The sequence below is a fragment of the Lactuca saligna genome, chromosome 8 (genome assembly GCF_052625555.1).
Source record: "Lactuca saligna cultivar CGN05327 chromosome 8, ASM5262555v1, whole genome shotgun sequence".
NCBI classification, from domain to species: Eukaryota; Viridiplantae; Streptophyta; class Magnoliopsida; order Asterales; family Asteraceae; genus Lactuca; species Lactuca saligna.
Window position 1 is genome coordinate 138,391,355 of NC_136424.1, and position 18,573 is coordinate 138,409,927.

An 18,573-nucleotide genomic window follows, 5' to 3' on the forward strand; every position below is an offset into this window, starting at 1 on the left:
CGTCTTCACTCATGGTCAGTTATATGTCGTTTATCACGTCACAAGTAAAAAAGAATTCAAGGTACTAATATGTGACAATGATTGTTTTCCATTTAATAAAACAAAAAATAGTGTTTACAATGAGGTCCCACAATGGTTATAGATATTCAAGCATCTTATTGTTTTTTTTTTTTTCAAACATTTCAATTTTACCAATAACATTAAATATGTTTCTATTTATTTATCTTTTTTTATTTTATTATTATTGTACCTACTTTTTAAAAAAAATCAGGATTTTGCATTAACTGAATTGCTCTTCCAATTTAGCCTCTATTATCATGCCAAATATAGAGATTGGAACTTGAAAATCAAATTCATTTCTTATTTTCATATATATGGAATTGAAAAGGAAGTTGAATTAAATTATCGTGGATAATCTAAACTTCTCACAGTAACATTGTTGTACAATGTAATTGTTATCTTTTTTATTGAACAAGTTACTTGATGATTTGCAGAATATGGACAAAGTAGATGATACATTATTTTTTTCAGGAATGATTCCTTTTGCTTTTCTTGAAGATATTTAACAAAAGTTTGTGAGGACTTATCATCGAGCAGTATTATCAGCCCAAGCTTATGACATGAATGATGAATTTTCAAGGGTTCTTAACCAAAAAATAGAGTACTAATCGAACGATTGTAATGCAAATAGGATAAACCGTATAAAAGGTGAAATGAGCCAGCTCAGAAGCTTCTTCTTCTATAATTGAAATCATATATTTTTAATCATTTCTGCATATATTCAGATCCCCCATTAACCGATATTCTAAACCATTTAAGTTTTTATAATAGTAATGTCCTGTAAATAAGAAAATTATCAATTAATTTGAAATATTGAATCAATATAATTGATATCTTTCTTTTTTCCAGCTAAATATCTGAAAATCTCCTATATGATGTCTTAGGATCCCTGCTTTTTTTGGAAATAATGGTTTCCTTATTCAAAAACACCTATATATATATGATTACATTAAAATTGTTGTTCTCATGATTTTGGATTGAGGCATAAGATTTCCAGTGGTCTTCTTCAGCGGTCTTCTTCTCCAAAAAAATTTCTAGGTTCTTTCTTTACTCTGGATCTCTTTCTTCTTCTCCAATTTCTTGCATTTACTATGTTCTTATTACCTGTTATCACTTTATATTCATGTTGAGAATTCATGAAAAATAAATAATCAACATTCTTTAAACATCTTACTTTCCTTACTCCTTCTGTGAACGTTCCCTACTCCAGCAAGTAAAAATCCAATAATGGTGTCCTACATTAGATTTAAACTATTATTATAGGAACTTTGAAACACATCAATATTCTTAAACTGATGATAAATTAACCATGGCTCTTTGTATACAAAATTACACATGGAATGGCAAATAGTACGATTCTATAATACATTATAACCTAAATTACAATTTATATTCTCAAACTATGTTCATAAAATATGACATTTTTAATAAAAAAAATTCAAAATTTTAATCCAGAAAAAACAAACAAGAACCTTACATGTCCATTATGGTAATGTTCTTTCAAGAAAGAAATTATAAAAAACAAATGGGTTAGTGACCATCGGATTATGTCATGTATGACATGATACCACATCTAATAGCATTGTACTTTATAAAAATTGGTCTTTAACAATTTTCCATAAGAAAGTATATTGTTTTGTTGTGTGTGATTGATTTGCCTCTGAAGTTCTACATCTTTTATAGAGAAAACAAAAAAAAAAGAAAAAAAAACTTCAAAACAATGCAATAAATAGCATTGTATTTTCAAAATAAAATTGAGTTTTGCCTATTTTGCCCTTACTCTAAAAACTACTTTTATAAATTTTCTTGAAATATCAACTTACTTCCTATATTTACTTTGAATATTGACCATTTATTAACACAATTTACATAGTAAATTTAGGTATACTTACTATAACAATGACCAATCTTGTAAATCCACTTGAACAGAGACCATTTTTGTAAAAATATTATAGCAGAGACCATTACTGTAGATTTACTATATCAGAGATCATTCTGGTAAACATACTTGAAAAGAGACCATTCATCATACTAACACCTTCTAATGTTGATTTGATATATATTCCGAAGAATATTTAGTGATATATGCACCTTCTATTATTAATTATTTCAACTTGTATGCATCGAGACTTATCAAGTTTAACGGAAAATTGAAATATTTTTTCTATAAGTGGAGATCGTTTGTGGGTTATTTGGCTTTTCATTTAGAATCGGTGGTTTAAAGTAGATATTATAATTACGGTGCATGTGCAAATGAATGGTTGGATTATCAAAAAAATCTCCTTTATTTCTTTAAAGGAAATACAATTGAGTATGCCATTCCGGCACATCGTTCTCATGAAGTATTTTCATTTCGTTCAGATTTTGAAATAGTGACTATGCCAAGTAGAAATATGTGATTGTATATATTTTAAATTGCATTCAAAAACCATTGTTTTTTCTCATGATGATATTTACTATTTTATATTTGTTTGTGATTGACTACTTTGTTTTTTTTTTTTTTTAATTTATAGTTTTAATCGTCAAGTCATGTTTTATTTTGTTTTATGATATTAATTTTTTTAATATATGTGTTTCGATTTTTAATGGTACTGAATGTTATTTTATTTAGCAATATGTGTGTTGATTGCAATTGTTGTTTTTGAAAAATAGCAATGTTCTATTCCTTTTTTTCTAGTAATAGGGATGTAGTTTTTATATCAACTTAATTGACTTAATTGACTGATATAGAATCATCAATTTATCGTTTTTACTTAAACATAGTGCAATTACATATGTATTGACATTATTAATGGCTATTATAAAAAACTTTATACATATGAAATGAATGATTTTTCTTTCATCATGCATCTAATAGTTAGAAAATGAAGGACACTTATAGTGCATATTATGGATCTTTTTAATCTCTCCCCACATGTTTCCATTCAATAAGTAGAAACAATGTTTTCTACACTACAGGTGACCATATTCATTCAATTGTATCGACCATTTATCCGTCTTTTGAAAACTGTCTTGATATTGTGTCGGCTTTTTATACCTTATATATATATATATATATATATATATATATATATATATATATATATATATATATATATTATGCTTCCCCACATTTTACACGGGTTATAATCTAGTAATTCAATATATATAACGAGAATATAAAGGCCATAAAGAAACTTATTAGATCATGTCAGATTGCCAATCATTGCATCAAAATCCACAATTCGCATCAAATGCAATAAACTCGATCATTCAAATTCATCAATAAAAATTTGAATCAAACTGCATGTATGGATTGATAGAGTTAACTGAACATTAACTTGCCCCAGATGCAATGGAGAGATCAATAGATCTGTAACATCCATGAAATTCATGAAAATTTAAAACTTTTTCAAGCATTCAAAAAACCATTATTTAGTACAAAATGTTTTCAAAATAGTTTCATATCAAAGTATCACAGAAATCAAAATCATAAAATGTAAGGATTGTGAACACATAAACATACACTTACACACATACACACTCACAGTTTTAATGATGATGGTGGTTGGATTTCATCCAAAACAATATGCATGTTGTAGATGGTGAAGTCCTATGACCTAAACCTAAGTTAAAATCATGGAAATGCACTTTTCTTCACGTTTTGGTGGAAAAACACCACATGCATCCAAAGTTTTCTTTCAAAAACGATTTTTGAACATTTCAAACTCATGAATGGTCTTCCGTAGAAGAGTTTAATCGAGTTTTTGAAGAAAATCTGAGTAAATATGAATACAAGAAGTAAATAAGTTCTGGTTTAAGCTCCCATTACTTCCAATGAACACGAGTACAAAATTATAACAGAAAACTAGAAAAACTCTATCATCTACTCTATGTTCAGCTCCTATTTATAAGAGAGACTGAAAGTACAAAAAAAATACTAAGGCTAAACATTTAAGCTTTGTAAAAACAGATGCCTTAGTAAATACATAATAAACATACGAAAAAGATAGTTACATAGATTTCGATATATTACAACAAAATTCGACATTACAATCTCCCCCTTTGTAATCATGTCAAACTTCTCAATTCGTGAGAATCTGTGCAGCAAAATGCATCATCCTTCGTATCTCCGAGTACCAAGTAATTATCTTTCTTAAATCCTTCTTCTCTCCATCGTTATTCTTCTTGCAACTATTCATACGAACAATAAAGTTTGTATATTGCGAAGTGGTATATAGAAGTTTGGAACAAAACTTCTTTGCTTTGCCATTCTTGTCTTTTCCAGCAAAGACCATCCCAAAAGGTTTTAAACAAATTTACTCATCTGCATATTTCTTCAGTTCTTCTTGAGTCTTCGACAATTCCATACCAACTTTAACTTCTTTACCAAGTGTCATTGACAATTCGACATCAGTCAAGGCTAAACAATCATAATAATTGTCTATGAAAATATTGATATGACCAAGACCTAGTCTCAAAATTTCCTTTTCAGTTCCTTGAACATGCGAAGCCTCCATATCTTTCAAAATTAATGCAACTTGAATCAAATCATTCAAGTTCATGAGAGGAAACTCTACTATCGAGAAGTCACATGCAAGATTATTTGTTCTAACAACATGATAACAAAACTTTTGTATCATGTTCCCAAACATTACATCCCTTGTCATGCTCAACACCATTTTGATCTTGATGAGTGACCACACTTCTTCTTGATCTTTTCGCACAACAACATGAAACCTGTTTCATATGAAGAAAATCATCTTCGTTCTTGAACCTCTCTATCACCTTATACTGAGCATTAATGAACATCATTTCATTAACAAGAAAGTCGAGTTGATTCATATTTGAATTTTCGATAGAATAACTCTTTCATGGTGTGACAACCTGAAATTTATTCCGTCACTGTAACCCGTTTCTGTCAATAAAACTCGTCTTTATCAAATTGTTCTGTTAACATTTTGGATTAGGTTATTTAACTTGAGACTTTTATTACGACTTCATGAGTGTCAAAATGCATTAGAAACACGTGAAACACCCTCGGTGTTCCTTTTTAAAAGTTTCTAATTCACGACCACGTCGGGGTACGAACACTTAATCGGGTACGACCATAAGCCCCGTTTAACGTCAGGATCGGGTAGATTTCCACCGGGCCACAAACTCAAACCCTATATAAGGGTGAGTGGACCTCCATTTGAAGCTTTTCCACCCTCTTAACACACACTCTCTCTACTCTCTCTCTACAAGCCAATTTTGATCCAAAACACCCCTTTCAAGCTCCAAAATAGTATGTGATCTATCCTAACTTGTTTTTTTTAGCTTATTTTGCATGCAAATCCGTGTTTAAACCATCCAAAAGTATCAAAAACATGTGTTTACGGCCCTGGAACACTCCAAAACCGTAAACACCCATAAATGGGGTTTTGAAGCCCCAAAACCCTTCCAAATCACTTCTAGTGCTTAGCTATGACTTAGGGACTTGCATGAATGAACTTAGGACACCAAAATCTTGTCATTTAGGTAGTAAACATGAGTTTACAGCCCAAGAACATTCTTGGACCGTAAACCCTCCTTCATAGGCCGTAAACACCATTTAAGGTGTTAAATTGCCCCTTAAACACCTCCTATGGCTTGAGGTAATGTCTAGAATCAACCACCATCGAAGTAGGGACCTTAATCATCAAGGAAACCATTACCTTAGGAGATTATGGCCGTAAACCCACCAAGGATTGGTTCCTTGGCCGTAAACTCCCTTAAGGAGGTCAAATGGTGCCCTAACTTCTCCATATGGCTTGGATTAATGCATAGAACCTTGTATTCTTTCATTTGAGACCTTAAATCATGCAAGTTTGGACCAAGCACGAGTTTATGGCCGTAAACCCATATGTTTATGGCAGTAAACTCCCCAAGTGTCCTTCATGAGTAGCAAACTCCATTTCCAAGGTCATTTCAAGTCCCGATCACTTCCTAAGCAATTGAATCAACCCTAGAACCTTCCCTTGTGCAAAGTAAGACCTTTAAACATCCAAGAACACTCCAACCATGAGTTTACGGCCGTAAACTCATTGGCATATGGTCATTGGGCCGAAAACTCTTCTAAGAGTTTACTCTTGAAGAGTAAACTCCCTAACTAGGCCCTACACCCCCTTAGATGCAACCCGTATCATTCCTAACACTTGAGATAAAGTGTTTTCGCGCCTCGGAGTGTATTATCTTACTTAATTAGTAGTTCAATGTCTAATTAGATACAATAGGATCCTCGCGCGTGTTCAAGCCCTAAACTGACACTTAGCATCCTACGCCGCACATTTCTCGACTAGTGAGTTCATACCCCTACACTTTTTCCGTGTTTTCATGTTTTCAGGGGGGAATAAAAGCAAAAGTACAAGGAAATCTTGTACTCAAACTTATTATTTCGTATGAAATGTTTCATATTCAATATGCTTTTAACAATGAAAAATCATATTAACCAACCGTTTAACTTGTAGAGTTAGTTTTCAAACTAACTGCGAAACTCATTATAAAATGTTATATCTTATATTTCACAAAGGATTTCATGTTATTCATGAAACAGGATTTTCCATATTATTACTTGTAAATTCGTTATTCTTAAGATTGGAGACGCGCCCTTGGTAACAGTCCACAGAGATACGTGAGTGGAGGACCGCCCCTTGGACGGAGAGCGTGACTTGAGTGTATAGATCTATACGGGGCTGACTACCCCTCACCTTGTTGCTAGCTACAGTGGGACCGGCAGGTCTACGGGTGACAAAAGTCATAAAGTGATATTGGCCTTCTTCTTTCCATATCTAGCTTATCGTATGGTTATAGAACTCACAAACTTAGATAATGGAGATTTGCTTTTAAGTAATAAAGAACCTAGTGAATTAATACCTTAGGAATTAGTTTACTACCTACTAATTTACGTGTTAAAACTAATGTACTTTTCAAGGATAACCAGGCTTTCAAGATACTTCACTTAACGCTACAAGTAAGGTAGATACTTGTACACTTCTTTCCGGATTGATAACCAACCACCAACTTTTAAGGAAAATAAGGGTTTTTCCTGGGATAATCTAACTTTTCATAAACAGGCTGTTTAACAAATGGATAACTAAACTTCTTTTTTAAGAAAATATGGGATTTTCTTGGATAACAATCTGTTTCATAAAACCAAAGGAAAATTTATTCTTTCACCAGAACCAAACTACTTATGAACTCACCAGCTTTATGCTAATATTTTTAAAACTGCTTGTATTTTCAGGTTCTCATTAGATAGGTATCCTGCGTTCTTTTGGAGAAGACAGAGTGTGTAGAAGTCTCGTCTTTACTTTTGTTATACTGATGTATATAGAAACATGTATTACTTCATGTCACACCCCGAAAACCAAGGCGGAAACATTTCTGAGGCGGACTCCACGTTGTGTATCAAATCCAATGCACATAGTAAGCAAAGTAAACAACCATTACATTACATATTAGAATTTACATTTGTTCATAAGTAAAGTTGTACAAGTGATGATACATATGTATATATAAACAAAAATTTAGATGTGTCTTCTACGTACTCCGTCTTCATCAAAAGGGTCATCGGGTACCTGTCTAATGCGGACCTGAGAATACAAGCATTTTAAAAATTAGCATAAAGCTGGTGAGTTCATAAGCAGTTTTTTTTTTCTAAATATGAACAAGTTTCCTTCCGGTTTTCTGAAAAAGTTTTGAACCCAAGAAAATCCCATATTTTCTTAAAAGTAATGTTAAGTTTTCTGTTGTGTTACACAAATCTGGTTATGAATAGTTATTACCCCAGGAAAATCCTATATTTTCCTAAAACGTTTGTGAAGTGTTATCGAATCTGAGAGTAACGTACAAGTATCTACCATACTTAAAGTGTGTGTGTGTGAAGTTTCCTGAAAGTTTGGTTACCTTTAAATGTACATTAGTTTTAACATGTATATAAAACTAATAAGTAAGTATAAAGTTTTCATAATCTTGATTGCGAGTTCCATAACCATACTACAGACTAGATATGACTCGAGACAGGGCCAATATCTTTTATGACTTTTGTCACCCTTGAACCTTTCGGTTCGGCTGTAGCTAGCAGCCAAGTGCGGGATAGTCAATCCCGTATAGATCTATACACTCAAGTCACGCTCTCCCTTTCTAGAGATTCTGGTTACAGGGATAGTCCTCCACTTTCGTGTCTAGGGGAAGTGTTGCAAAGGACGTGTCTCCAATCTTAAGATTCATGAATTTAAAACTGAATATATTAATACGAAAAACCCGGTTTTACTAGTTCCTTACTCTCGTATCTAGGGGGAGTATTAACTAGGACCTATCTAAGTTCTAATGATACATGTCCTTCACACTCGTATCTAGGGGGTGTTTTATTAAGGACAATACAAAGTTCTATGATTTCAAACAGTAAATGTGTGAACTACCAATTGTGAAGTATAAAGTATAACACTATATAATAAGAACTGAAACTTGGTTTGAAAAATAACTCTGCAAGTCAAACAGTTTATTATTATGCTTTCAATTCTTAAAAGTTTATGTGTTATGAAAAAATTCAATCGAAATAATGAATTTAAGTACAAGATATTCTTGTACTTTTCCTTGTATTCCCCCCCCCCCCCTGAAAACATTGAAAAACATTGAAAAAGGGTAGAGGTATGAACTCACCGGTCGAGAAGTGTATCGACTAGGATGCTAAACGTCGAATCGAGGCTTGAAAACGTGCGAGGTTCCTATGTAATATTAAATCATACACAAGTGTATCTAATTAGACTTGAAATTACTAATTAGATATGATTTTACACTCCAAGATGCGAGAACACTTCAAATCAAGTGTTTGGAGTGACCCGGGTGACATCTATGGACGTATGGGGCTTAGATAATGAGTTTGCTCTTCAAGAGTAAACTCCTTAAGGATTTTAGGGCCTTAAGACCATGACCACATGAGTTCATGGCCATGAACTCATGGTTAATGGGTTTTAAGGTGCTAAATGGTCTTATTTCACTTGGGAAAATTGGCTAGGATCAAATCTAGGGCATAGGAGTGGATTAAACTTACAAATGGACCATTTAATGGAGTTTATGGTAGTAAACTAGGATTTTACGGCCATAAACTCCCCCACACACATTCCTTATGTCTTTTGGTGGTGCTAGGACAATCACATGTGATTTAAACTCATTTTACAAGCCTTGGATGGAATTTAGGCCATCATTTGACTTGTGTTTATGAGTTTACGGGCCAGGAGCCCATTCTAGGGGGGTTTACAGTCGTGAACTATCCAAGGGGTGGTTTTTATCAAGTTTAAGGCCCCTAAATCGATTGTGGTTGATTCTAGAATTTAATCCAAGGCTATTGGTGTGTTTAAGTGGCTTTTAAACACTCAAATATGAGTTTACTCTCCATGAAGGTGAGTTTACGGACCAAGCATGTTCTTGGGCAGTAAACTCATGTTTACTCCCCAAAAATTTGATTCAAGGTGTTCTAAGTCCAGTACATTAAGTCATCTAGCCATATCTAAGCTCCAAAGGTCGATTGGAAGTGTTTAAAGGCTCAAAAACCCCTTATATGTGTGTTTATGGCCCAAGCATGTTCCAGGGCCGTAAACACATGAAAATGGTCCTAAATGATTTTTTAAACTCGGATTTGAAGGTCTAAGATGCTATAATAAGAGTTAGGGAAGTTACCTTGGTGATTTGGAGCTTAAATTTGATGTTTTTGGGCCTTAGATTTGGTTTGAGGAGAGAGGTTAGAGAGAGAGAGAGAGTAGTGTCACATTATCCCCCTGTTAGAGGGAATTTCATCACATTATCCCCCCATTAGAGGGAATTTCGTCCCGAAATTCAAACTTTAAATACGAGTCAAGGATTTCGAAAGAGATACGGATACTTCAGTTTCATCGGATCTTTACGCTCCCAATGAACTCGCGTCCTCGTATGGCATTCCAGCGAACCTTCGTTATCATGATAGGGTTTTGTTTCGTATGTTTAGTCTCTCGATCTATGGTTTCAATTGATTCCTCCATGAGGTTCAGACTTTCGTTGGTTTCGGTCACTTCGAAGGGATTACTAGGGTTTCATCGGGTAGGCATTTCTTATGAATCAAAACGTGGAATACCGGATGGATGTTGCTAAGTTCTGAAGGTAGTCGGGGTTTGAAGGTTATGGAATCGATCCTAACGAGGATCTCGAAGAGTCTAATGTACCACGAGTTAAGTTTTCTGTGCTTTCCAAGGTGTACCATGTCTTTTCAGGGTAAGACTTACTACAAGAGGGTACACCTTTCGGTGTCGGAATGGTTAGGGTTTTGGTGATTCAGGAAAAACTTCTGGATGAACCTGCAATAGTAGCCAGTGAGACCCAAGAATTTGATGGGTTTCTATGGGTACCTTCAGTGCCGACTAATTCTCTATTGCCTTGATCTTAGAAGGATCCCACATGTATGTCTTCATCGTCTACTACATGACCAAGGAAAATGGTTTGACTGATGGACATTACTACGAACTTATAGTGATCATATCGAGTTCGGCATACTGTCTATGGAACATCACTCTCATGGATTTGTAGCTAACGGTACCTTGACCTAAAGTTTATCTTTGGGAAGTGGTTAGTTCTCTGAAGTCGATCGAAAAGGTCATCTTTTCAAGGAAAGAGGATATGGGTTTTGACGGTCAACTCATCAAGTTGACTGAATAACTCCTGCATTTTTGTTGGAGCTAACGATACGGAGATTTGGCTACTGTGGTAGTTCCAGGAATTAGGTTGATGCGAAATTGAACCTGATGTTTGGAAAGAATTCTCTGAAGCTATATAGGAAATATATCAGAACAGTCACAGACTTCGGGGACGTTCTTGAGGTTTCTAACTTCCTTTTTCCCGGGGGTCACATGGGCTAGGAATGCATGACACTCCTTTTGGGGAATATTCTTGAGTTTTGATGCACAAAATGATACGAAGGTTGGAATCGAATTTATCGCCGTAGGTCATGAGGGTCTGACCAGAGAGGAGAGTGGGGTGGATGACTTTTTCAATACAGAGGTATGAGCATGATTGGGACTAATCCATTCCATGCCACAAATAACATCAAAACTATTTATGGAAACTGGCATATGATCAATGGATGAAGAATGGTCGTTCAGAGTAAAGGTACAACCTATGGATGTATCGATAAAGTTCTCTTTCCCACTGTTAGTTGTCTCGATGGTGAATGTTTCATTTAATAGTGAAGGGATAAGATTAAGAAGATGTCTGAATGAGTAGTTAACTGATTTTCTTTTAGCACTAGAATCAGAAAGAATTGCAAGCGTAAGAGTTGTTGAGGAGGAATATACCTGAGGCAACGGTGGGATCAGTGGCTGTCTCCTCTCGTCCTATTGCTAGAACTCTTCTGGTGTTACCAGGCGTTGTTTCCTTGGGGCAGTTTTGCTTAAAATGCCCGACTTCTCCGCAAGCATAGCAGGCCTAACTAATGCCCGCTCCGGAAGCCTGATTGGTTGATTCAGTTGGTGTCTTGCAGTTTTTCGCAGTGTGACCCTTTTTGCCACAACTGTTGCAAAACACCTCTCGACATGGGCTGGAAGTGAGGTGATGATAATTGTACTTGTGACAACTAAGGAGGGTTCCAGCATACCTACTGGTAAGTGTTCGAGCTGAGGATCCAACAACAGAGATAGTTGCAGGGTAGTAGCAGCGTGAACTGCCACAGTTTGCTGCCTCTTCGAAGACTCCTGCGATGTCTGACTTTTCTTCTTCTTCCCAATTTTTCTGATCTCGTCACTCCTCTCTATCGGTTCAGGAGTGGTAGCTGCTTTTTCAAGGTCATCACTATGGTAGATTAAGATTTGTGCTAAGCATTTGGAGCTGTTGTATGTATCTGGCCTCGCAGCTATGACGTTTCCTTTTGTTGGCTGGGTCAGCCCCCAGATGAATCTCTCTATCTTCTTACTCTCCGGGGTAACCATTCCCGGGCAGATTAGCGCCAAGTCATCGAACCTGGAAGTGTAAGAAGCAATATCAGAACCTTTCATCTTCAAGTTCCAGTGTTCGTGCTCCAATTTCTGCATTTCGCCCCAAGAGCAGTACTCAGCCAGAAGAAGTTCCTTCATGGCCTTCAAACCCATGGCATTGGATACAGGTAAAGTTAGGGATTTGACTCGGCCGTTCCACCAAGTCAAGGCTTTGTCGATGAAGGTGCAGGCGGTGAACTTTACCTTATCAGATTCTGAACAGGTACAAGTTTCAAAGATTGATTCGATTTTCTCGAACCATCGGGTGAGGGAAATGACACCTCCAGTGCCATTAAAGGATGTGGGTTTCACATTCATGAATTTGTAAGAACCCTCTTTTCGGTATCCTTGGCTACCTTCCTGGTTTTGGGGCTGGGAACCACCTCTTGAACTACTGGGGTTCCTTTGTGACATGGTGGCTGTCACTGTAGTAGTAACAGCTGCCTGAAGTGTTACCAGATCGATTTGAGGAGGAGGGGGTGGCGGAGGGTTGTTGGTCTTTGAACTGGGTCTCTTTCTTGGAGGCATCTTGATCTAATAAGATCAGGAAAGAGAGGATGATAAGTCCTCCGAATTAAATCAAGAGATATGATATATATATATATATATATATATATATATATATATATATATATATATATATATATATATATATATATATATATATATATATATATATATATATATCGAATAAGCGATAAAGCAGGAAAGAGTTATGAAAACAGATAATTTTTTATCACTAGAGGAATGAGCAGGGAACAACACTCGAATGAGGATTTCTACAAAGGATTGGCTCGAGAAATACTCCCATAGTATTTCATGATTCGCTACAACCATGGTTCGATGTTTGGGGTATTAGGGTAAGTTTTAGGCATGCTGAGCACCACAGTCACTCCCAAGCACATGTTAGCCGTGTCTCGAATGAATATAGTTGGCCAGGCTATATTGATCCTAGACACGACTACATAACTGCCCAGGTTTGACCGCAACGTACAACACCCATTTACTTATGTTTTTTTCTACTTGTAGTTACAGATCTCGATGGTTAGGTATACTTGTATCCTTTTGAAAATACTTATACTTTGAAGTATACTTTTAGTTCAGAGCACTTAGGCCCCTTAGTGTTTATTATTTTATACCATGTAAGGTTTGGTATACTTCATTCACTATGAACAAGGGCTCTGATACCAATCTTTCACACCTCGAAAACCAAGGCAGAAACATTTACGGGGAGGACTCCACGTTGTGTATCAAATTCAATGCACATAGTAAGAAAAGTAAACAACCATTACATTACATATTAGAATTTACATATGTTCAAAAGTAAAGTTGTACAAGTGATGATACATATGTATATATAAACAAAAATTTAGACGTGTGTTCTACGTACTCTGTCTTCATCAAAAGGGTCGTCAGGTACCTGTCTAATGCGGACCTAAGAATACATGTGACATCCCCATTTTCACGGCCAGAAAAGACCGATTTTGTTTATGCTTTATAAAAATCAGAGTACTTCTTTTAATAAAAATGTTGCGGAATTTGTTCCCAGAAATACATGATAAATACGTTATTAAAACATTTTTGAAGAAACGTATTTTATTCATTTCAAAATGTTTGGGATGTCATCGTTAATACAGAAACATAAGCATAAACAGAACTTACATTTATTTACACTAGTGATCTACATCTCTTTAAATCTCTCAGTGTAAAGTGACTTCGTATCAACACCTGTGATATAAATGAACTGAGTGGTTCAGGTTGGGAAACCTGGTGAGTACATAGGGTTTTCAACCCACAATAATATAATTATTATGTTTAATCAATCAAGCAATTAAACCCAATTACCCATCCCCATTATCTTCTTTACTCTTAAGGATCTACCTTAAGAATCAACTATTTCTCGTTCATTCATTCCTAAGGATTATCCTAAGGAATCGGCACAAAGTACATCATAGCCACGGTTTACACAATGGGCACTAAGTCTGCTTAGTCACCAGGGTTTAGGCATCAAGTCTGCATGATCACCAAGGTTTAGGAATCAAGTCTGCATGATCACCAGGGTTTAGGCATCAAGTCTGCATGATCACCAGGGTTTAGGCATCAAGTATGCATGATCACCAAGGTTTAGAGTACACCGAGTGAACACATCGTTCACAACACCTACAGGTTGCGAGCCTGCTAGTGTTCCACTGACTGTCTAGAATAGTCTGTGGTTGTCATCCATACTCTGCTGAATGACGGGGCCATCATTTGGGAAAAAGGCTTCTCACAGTATCCACCTCTCACCCTCACCTCATGGTCTATAACACCTCTCAACTCATCATTCAAATCATATTCCATCTATTATATCTACCCATGTTTACCCCAACATTATCGTATATATAAAATACATATACAGTTTAAATCATTTAAAACATGTATAAAATCGTTCATTTAGCATAGACAACAAGTACTCAGATAATATGCACACATAGCACGTAATTTATATAAAATACATCATATCTATGTGTAAGATGAAAGGGAACTATGCACTCACCTAAAAGGTGGTGACTCAGCACTCGGACAGCGCTTCGATACTCTCAAAACAATTTCCTTCGATAAAACTTAGTACCAATACCACTAGGGTTTAGTCTAACGATAACCGCGACAAATTAATTAGTCTGACTATTATTATTGTTATTATATAAGTGTTAATAACATTCAATATAACTCATAATAATAGCCCAAATAATTGTTTTAAGGACCTAATAACATTCCTATAATTATTTGAAAGCTATATTAAAAATTGCGTAAGTGTAGCACACTTACAACGAATTTTGTCGAAAATCGGAACTTTATTTGGAGCAGCGTTTCGAAACCGAAAGACCCTTTTTCTCGGGACTCCGGAAGCCTCGGGGCTTCCCTAAGGTGCTAGGGGGTTCTTCGTAGGGTTTAGGGGGATTAAAATGGGCTAGAGAGAAAGTAATTTAGAGAGAGAGTGAGCTTTGGTGTGAAAATGAGGGCTGCCTTCCGAACCATTTTATAGGCGCACAGCTCGGTCCTTACGCTGGGCGTACTGAGGGTACGCTGGGCGTACTCCTTGGGTATGGATGCCAGCCGAAGCCAGCTGTCTCGCACTCATCTCGAAAGGATAAGGCCGAAGGTACGCGGGGCGTATCGGACCTCGTACGCGGGGCGTAATGCGAAGGGAGGCGTGTCCTCATCGGATGCGAGACCGTGGGGGGGGGGGGGAAGGTAAGGTCAGGATTGTGCCACGTCATCGCAGCTTCGCAAATTGCACACTTAACTTCTAAAAATCATAACTTTCGCATACGAGCTCCGTTTTCGATGTTCTTTATATCCACGCGAAGGTGGGAACATACTCTACAACTTTCGTTTAGACTTCGTCAGCTAATTTTGAGTTGATTTTAAATTTTATATTTTTAACAGACCGGGACAGGATTGGTCCGTTAAATCCTCATAACTTCTTCATCCGACGTCCGTTTTCACCCATCTTTTTCTCGTTACGCTAATCTTAATGAGATCTTCGATTCTCGTTTAGGTTGTGTTGGCTAAAAACTGTTTGATCTAATATTTGAATTTCGGGTTGTACACTGTTAATCCGAAACTTCGAAAAATCATAACTTCTTCCTACGAAGTCAAATTTGGGAGTTCTTTTTATCGATGTTCTTAGTTTAACATATTCTACGAATTTCATTTAGATCGCTAAGGCTAAATCCTGCTCTATCGTAAATTCACTATTTACGCTGCGGGGTATCGTACCGGTTCCGTCGCGAAACTTCAACGGGTCATAACTTCTTCGTTATAACTCGGATTTCGGCGTTCTTTATATGTACGAAAACCATGAGACATACTCTACAACTTGGTTAGGACTATTTATTCTAAATAATATTTTTTCAAAAAGTTGTTTTCGACCCCTTATTGCCTCTAAATTGACTAGCCCGGATTTGCGGGCGTTACAATACAAGCATTTTAAAAATCAGCATAAAGCTGGTGAGTTCATAAGCGGTTTTTGTTTTTTGAAAATGAACAAGTTTCCTTCCGGTTTCTGAAAAAGTTTCGAACCCAAGAAAATCCCATATTTTCTTAAAACTAATGTTAAGTTTTCTATTGTGTTACACAAATCTGGTTATGAATAGTTATTACCCCAGGAAAATCCTATATTTTCCTAAAACGTTTGTGAAGTGTTATCGAATATGAGAGTAACGTACAAGTATGTACCATACTTAAAGTGTGTGTGTGTGAAGTTTCCTGAAAGTTTGGTTACCTATAAATGTACATTAGTTTTAACACGTATATAAAACTAATAAGTAAGTATAAAGTTTTCATAATCTTGATTGCGAGTTCCATAACCATACTACAGACTAGATATGACTCGAGACGGGTCCAATATCTTTTATGACTTTTGTCACCCTTGAACCTTTCGGTTCGGCTGTAGCTAGCAGCCAGGTGCGGAATAGTCAATCTCGTATAGATCTATACACTCAAGTCACGCTCTCCCTTTCCGGAGATTCTGGTTACAGGGATAGTCTTCCACTTTCGTGTCTAGGGGAAGTGTTGCAAAGGACGTGTCTCCAATCTTAAGATTCATGAATTTAAAACTGAATATATTAATACGAAAAACCCGGTTTTACTAGTTCCTTACTCTCGTATCTAGGGGGAGTATTAACTAGGACCTATCTAACTTCTAATGATACATGTCCTTCACACTCGTATCTAGGGTGTGCTTTATTAAGGACAATACAAAGTTCTATGATTTCCAACAATAAATGTGTGAACTACCAATTGTGAAGTATAAAGTATAACACTATATAATAAGAATTGAAACTTGGTTTGAAAAATAACTCTGCAAGTTAAACTGTTTCTTATTATGCTTTCAATTCTTAAAAGTTTTATGTATTACGAAAACATTCAATCAAAATAATGAATTTAATTACAAGATATTCTTAAAAGTGTGACAACCCCAAGTTTGCCCCGACGTTATACGATGATTTTGGTCGCACCCGATTAAGTTGTCGTAACCCGATACTGTCGAAACTAAATTTTTTTTAAGTAATTGTTTGGGATGTTTTCATGAGTTTCTAACGTATTTGGATACCAATTAAGTCATAATAGAAGTCTCAAAAATAATGACTTAACTTAAAACTTAAACGGAAATAATTCGAAAGAGACAAATTTTATGGACGGAAACGGGTTACGGCAATGGGGCAAACTTCGGGTTGTCACACTTTGCTTTCAAAAAAATGTAAATATTTCTATGTAATGTATTGGTTGTGTTTACTATGCTTGCTATGTGCATTGGTTGTGATACTACGCATGGCGTCCTCCGCCCCGGAACGTTTCCGCCTTCAGTTCCGGGGTGTGACACGTGGTTTCTTCTCAAATGCATACATCTGATTATATGACACTCTAGCTTCAATGTTTTCATAGCTATGCAACTTCTTTGGATTTCCCTTATCCATACCAGGTGGATCACTTTCGCGAAGTCTCATAATGCCTTGAATTTGTCTTTGTTTTTTCCATTTCAGCCTCTATCTCATCCTTCCTCTCTTCCTTTGAATTTTCAATCAAAATTCCCTTCCCTTTATCATCATCTTCGGAAGGTTTTGGTTTAGATGAGCTTGAGCTTCCTCCTTCAGTAGAGGAACCAAAAGCAATTACCTTCAAAATGGGTCTTGTTTTTGTCTTGATGGCCTAAATTGTATTCGTCTTTGGAACTGTAGGAACTGTGATTAGATTAGATACAACTTTTGTTATTTCACCAGTAGTAGTAACAATCTTCTCAATACTTTTTGGCTTTTCCACCACCTTTGTAACCATCGAAGGTTTGCTTTCTTGAGTTTTCTTTTCTCCCCCTTGCACCCGTGTGACAACAAGTGGGGCACCAATTGATAACATATGTGTAAACTTCGAAAATTGGAGCAACAACCTTCTGAATAGCTTGATCCAACGAATGTAACTTATGAGTTAAAAACTCAAGAGTTTAGAATGAAGTAGGAGTTGGCTTCGACACTAACTCTTTTAATTCACCAAGCAGTACACCCATCTTTTCGAATTGTTGAGCATTCGCTTTATCCTTTGCATCAAACTTTGGAGTTAAAACTTGATACCATTCAATAACTATTCGGACAGCAGCTGTAATGTGACAACCCGAAAATTATTCTTTTATAAGCTCAGTCAGTCAACTCAACTGAGTGTCAGAATCATTAGTACAGAGTTCTAGCCTAGTTACAGGTCATTCTAAGGAGTTTTGAGCCTAATACACTTAAGGAATAAGTGTTAGAAAGTACCCGCTAGAACCACAGTGTAACAAATCAAATCCTAACCACATCTAAATGAGTTCACGGCCACAAGACCATGAGTTTACGGCCATAAACTCATGTGGCCATAAACTCAAGAGTAGATATAGGGCATTGGGTCATTTCTTCTCATTTCTTCCTTTCTTGGCCGGATTTTCTCCCAAATCCTCTCAACTATCATCCAACCTCATTCCTTAGATCTTCAAAAGAGTGAGTAT